We start from the raw sequence: 6193 nt of genomic DNA on the forward strand, positions 1-6193 counted from the left end.
AAGGAACTACTTTGATGTATAGAAAGATATCCAGTGATAATGGTACACCATTCGTAAGCGCAGCTTTAAAGAGTGTTGGTGAGTATTTGGGTATCGATATGCGACAACACTATGATACAAAATGACCAAGTTTGTGGATATTTGTTGTGTTACAGGCCTAATAAGCGCTTCATTGGTATTTTAAAAAGTCTGGCTTTGACTAGTTGGACTAAGTTGATAATGCAATTCTCAATCATTGTATTAGTCCCATAAAGTTGGTCAGCATAAAAAATGGAACCAAAGGACATTTAAACCAGAAATTGATGGCAATGAAAAAATAGGTCACACTATGCAGATAACCTGCGCTGGATTCTTATCAGTAGCATGATTTGTGCCATTTTCTTCCACTTATCCTTCACATCAATGTCACCTTAAAGGGTTTGGGGAGTATTAGTGCAACAATTATGCTCGCACTAGTCTTTAGCAGAATATTTAAGTTTCCACCTCTACTGACATAAACAAATATTTTTAAAGATGTTGTTGGACGTGAATCAGCTTGTAGCTACTGAAAATAAATGTAACAGGTTATGCAATAACTAGCCCATGCAAGACATGTGAGCTGCACAAGCAACAAACAAAGAACAAAGAAAACTAAATGCAGACAGACATCTTCCAACTTTGTTTATGATCAGTAGCCGTCATCTGACCCTCCAAAACGGCCCCCCCGGCCCACTGAAGAGTCCCGGCCCTAGTGATGATGGCCCTCTGTGTCAGAGACCTTGACTCTGACACAGACTGATAAGACTGTCACAGCTCTGACAGGTGTCTTATGTGCTTCAAACCATTATAGTGCAGGCATCATCTCAAGTCATAGCCCATTTGCTGTCTGTGTACCTTTCACGTTTCTCCCAGTCAGTTTTGCATGTCGGCCGGGCTCAGGCGATGTTCAGGCTGTGTAAGTTATTACAAAAATCTCCTGACTCTGCACAGGCAAGCAGGAGGAAATGTAAATAGTTCTGCCTGTTCTTGTTTAATTTTGTTTCAGGCTTTAAATTTCTTTCAGTATACATCACACACTCATGGTTGATAGCTTAAATGAAAAAAAGGCACTTGCAGGCAGAAACACATATAGTGACTGGAATTATTAAATGTATTATTCATCAAAATAATAATACGACCTCTGCTTTAAACTCTGACATCAGAGATTTAAATAGCTGCCTATTGTTTGAGTCAATGCCCAGTTTTGTCAACTGGCTTCACAGATTAAAGTGAAATAAAGAAATGGATAAAACTGTATTCCAACTAAAATATCAGTCGAATCTATTCATGATAATTAGACCATATCATTCAGCTCTGGTTTAGAGAATGTGGTCGTTTCATGTAGCCGAGTTCACTTAAACTCTGATATCATTTGTTATTAATTAGCCTGGAGACACAGAATTAGGAGATGAGAGGAGTATTAGAGGATTAAGGTTCAATCACAGAGCTAAAACAGCACAGATGAAGAAATCTGTTAGGTTTTCTTCCACTCTTTTACTAATTTGTATTCACTAAAGATTTAGAAAGTTGAAAATTGAGTGTAAAACTAACCAAATGATTGACAACACCACCAGGGAACCAGATTGAGATCGTAGTTTTCAAGTCTTAACGACCGTTCAAAGCACTTTACAATACAAGCCACATTATCCCATTCACACACACATTCCTACAGCGCTACATGCTGTGCTTTTTTCTTATCACACACACCATTTACACACTGCAGGCAGAGTTGTCGATTGGGGTTCCGTTTCGTGCCAAAGGATACATAGGCATTCAGACTTGAAGAGTTGGGGATTGAACCACCAACTCTTTGGTTCATGGACTCTACTTTGTTTGCAGATTAAATGACCAAGTAAACTGTATTTATAAAACCTAACAATGCCATTCTCTAATGTCAGCCAATATGATTGTAAGGTGTATAAAACATTATAATAAGTGTTCATACCCTATTCTATATACATTCTCTTTTGATTGATGGCTTTATCTCACTCACAGTAAGGCACTGTTCTCATCAGGCAAAGAAAAAAGGAAGTTTGACACTTTGGGCCTCGATGATAGAATAAGCTATTTCCTGTGGGTGTTGCAAGTAAAGTGTGACATGGAAACAAACCGAGTCACACACACACACACATACACACACACACACACACACATACACACACACACACACACATACAAACACACACACAGCAACCAGCTGTCAACATGAAAAATTCACATCACATATCTCCAACACTGAGCAGGTGTCGATGCCGTTTTGTTGAGAAACCTCGAGGTGTGATTCACAGCATTGTCTGCAGCGAACTTCAGCAGACATTTCACCTTTGCATTTCTCTCAACACAGATAAAATAACTTCAAATTACTTCCCAATAACACTCTTACTTATAAAATGCCTCTTTATTTGGGAAATAATTTTGGTTGACGTGGATGCAGTGTTCCTGGTCCCTAATACTGAACAGTCACGTACAACCCAGAAACTACCCAGTGTGACCAGTCCTGTACTGCTGGCAGCTCTATGAGCGTTTGGATGATTAATACCTTGTTCAAGGGCACCTCAGCAGATTTAATGACTTACATGTAGACAAGCCTACTGCTCCTTTCCTTTAACCAACTCAGCAAAGCCTTGTAAAATGATCGCAGCAAATTCAAGTGTAATGGCGCACTTTGAACTGCAGTTAGTAATGCTGTGATTTTGCAGGAGTGAATCCCACTGTGCATGTTTTTTTTCTCTCATTCCATAATTTTTCTCATTTGAACATCTACATCCCTGATACTGTTGAGTGTATACGCTTAGAAAATGTTGAATCTTTACAAACATTTGCATCAAATGTTATCCTGAGTTTAACAGAATTATTCCTTGCCATTAGAGAGTTCTCCTCTAACAGTTCTACAATATACTGTCATGTTTTATTTATTGTGTGGTGGATGTTGTGTGCAGAGCCTTGAATAAACATACAATGGTAAAGAGTGAAGTTTGTGTTCTTCCTTGTTTATCTGCAACAAAGATTCTATCGATAAAACTACAATAGCATGGCAATTTTTTCTTATGCGGTGCTCCAAGATTAGCCCTCAGTCACCAAAACACTGACATGACTTGACATGAAATAACATTGAGGCGTCAGTCATCACAACAATGCCAAACTGATAGTATTTTACTAACCATAGATTCCTGTTTCATGTTATTCCATGCTTAGTTTGAGTTTTTATCTTTGTGAAAGTATCAGTAAACTGAATCTATCTAGACTAGCTCTAGATAACAGACAGGCTGAAACAGCACAGCAGGGGATTTCAGGTATTGCAGATTTTAGCTATATAAATAAATATAGTTTAGTATACAGTTTCACCCACTATGAAGGAACAGTGTTGGGTCTAGAAAAGAAAAACATGTAAAATGTGGTTGCAGGAAACTTTACTACATGAAAGTGAGCTTGAATTAATTTTCCATGACCTGAAATTTGCTAAGATTGTCTGGAAATGTCACATGTAACGTAGAGTAAATGAAGCCGGCTGTAAGCATTTGATGCTGTTTGTGGTTTAGTGTTGTGGTCTGCACACTCAGTGTCACTGAAGCCGGCCGCACACACACAGGTACAGATACATGTTCACTCAAAATACACACACACCCTAATAACCACATGCAGTGCATTGAACAGCCTCACATCCTCCTGCAGAATCCATGTGCACCTCCACGTAGGGACAATGCACACAGCTTTTAATAGACCTGTCTATCAACACATGGTGTGCAGCATTTCAGGGCAGGAGTGGAGGAAGGGAGGGAGAACAAACACACAACAGTGGGAGTGTTTAGAAAGGTGGAGGTAAGATTAATGAGTGATGGAGACTAACAGAACAAGAGAAAAGAGAACAGGGTGAGTCATGTGTATTTAGGGGTCATTTAATGCAAATGTTAAATGTATGTGTGTGTGTGTGTGTGTGTGTGTGTGTGTGTGTATATACATATATATGTATATATATAACATTTTTAATGCAAAAAATGTAATGAAAAAAAACTGCTTGTGTGTGATTTGTGTGTTGTTGTGTTAGAGCAACGAGTCGCAGAGGGGCAACCCACACAAGCGTTTTGACTTATTTTAGCTGATTCAACCTCGTCTGGACTTGGATTTCTGTGGGTGTGAACAGACTGACTCTTTGATTGACAGCACACTCACACCCTTGCATGCTAGGCAGGACAATTTACATTATAGCAATTTCTTTTTTCAACGTAGCGGATACACAGGCGGCGTGATAAGAGGCAAAGCCTGATACACATATTGAATTTCATTCAGCCTGGCATTGTGTTCATGCCAGCCAGATTACTTTGTTGGAGAGTAGAGGTGTAATGTTTTGTTTGCCCCTAACCAATCATTCGATAGTGCTATGGGAGCAGTTCACACATAAAGCAGGACCAAGTGGTAATGCATGAGTACACGGCAGCATTAACAGGCTGTGAAAAAAATTCAGCAGCTTCACTAAGAGTGTTAACTGAGTACATGCTGACAGTATGGGTCACATGCACGAAGAGTTACTGCATTAAAATGACTGAATAAAGCTAAAACATTCAATTTGCTGTGTCAGGGATTCTACACTGTGTATGAGGAAGATGTGTGAAATGTAACATTAGAAGATTTTCAGGGTCGAGTGTGTTGATTGTATGTCCCCCGTCTATATTCACTCTCAGTCACTGAGTGGAAGCTCTTATGCAGACTGACTGCAGTGAGTGAACAGTTAGCCGTCATGGCAGCAGACTAATGTACTGATCAATATTCCGCACAGAGCCAGGACGTTCCAGGAAGTATTCCTGTGATGTAGCCCTGACATTCTACATCTAATTATGGAAACACACATGCACACATGCACTCTCAAATACACACGCAAAGTTGTTTCACTATTGCCTGGATGTATTTCCTAGCATCCTACCAACCTTAGCCATCCCAACTAAAAGCCATAAAGGGAAACTAGCTAAAAAGCGATACGTCTGTAGTAGTGTGGACACAAGGCATATCCATTGCAGAGATGTTTTCAAATGAAAATGTGCTGTAGAACTATGGATGTAGCCAGCGTGAAATGAGAAGAGGTGGGGTGAGTGTCCATTTGTCTGAGTCGAGACCGACTTTTAAGACCTCTGCAATTATACTGTTGGAAACCTGCCTATTGGAACAATAAGAGACAAAAACCTTGAAATGTAACATCTGAAGACCAAGAGAAAGACCCCTCATCCTTCAAGACCTTATAGCGCTGCAGCTGACAGTTCATTCTCTGCTCCGTCCTGACAAATGGACAAACCCATACGCACACACAGGTGCCCACACACACACAGACACAACTGTCTTTATCTCAGTGTGATTACCATCAGCAAGCCAGGAAGAGAAAGTCATAAAACACACGCAGCCCTCTATTCTACAGCTGCACACCAGCACACATACAAACAAAATCAAAAATTCCAATTTTATAAATCCTGCTCTTATCATGACAGTCCATCTCAGTCCATACTCTGTTGCCACAGTCTCACACAGGAACACACATCGCTCAGTCTATTCTCCCTGTTATTTGTACACCTTCCTGCACACACACACACACACACACCACCTGTGCCATTCATCCAATGCCACCCTGGATAACCCAGAGTGGTCGATTGTATTGACCACTATCACGCTATAATGAACGTTTCTTAATTAAAATCTTCCTCAGCACTTTGGGTCCCATCCAGTATGATCACAGCCTCTATGTGAACTGTGTGTACTTGTCCACTTTAAGAGATAGATAGATAGATAGATAGATAGATGTGTAAAGACAGAGAGAGAGAGAGAGAGAGATAGATGGATAGATAGATGGGTATGTGAGCGTGTGTGCGTCTATGCGTACAACTTGTGATTAAAGATCTGGGTCTAAGCTGTGCTGTTAAATCAATAGTAGATTTGAGTCAGACTGCAAAACAATCCCATGGGGCATTGCAAGGGACGGATGGAAGAAAGTAAGGACTCATGAAGCATTTGGAATGGAGAAGCGCAAATGGAAAGAGTGAGCCAAGGAGTATGTTGAGTGGGGGAAAAAAAGGAGGCGGATGAGAGTGAAAATAAATCAACATACAAAAAGGATAACATCCCTGCATGAGAATGTGTCTGAGAACAGTATAATGCTTGCCTGTCATATACATGTTTTATTCTGCAAGGCTTA

Source organism: Platichthys flesus, chromosome 7 (genome assembly GCF_949316205.1).
Source record: "Platichthys flesus chromosome 7, fPlaFle2.1, whole genome shotgun sequence".
Taxonomy (NCBI): Eukaryota; Metazoa; Chordata; class Actinopteri; order Pleuronectiformes; family Pleuronectidae; genus Platichthys; species Platichthys flesus.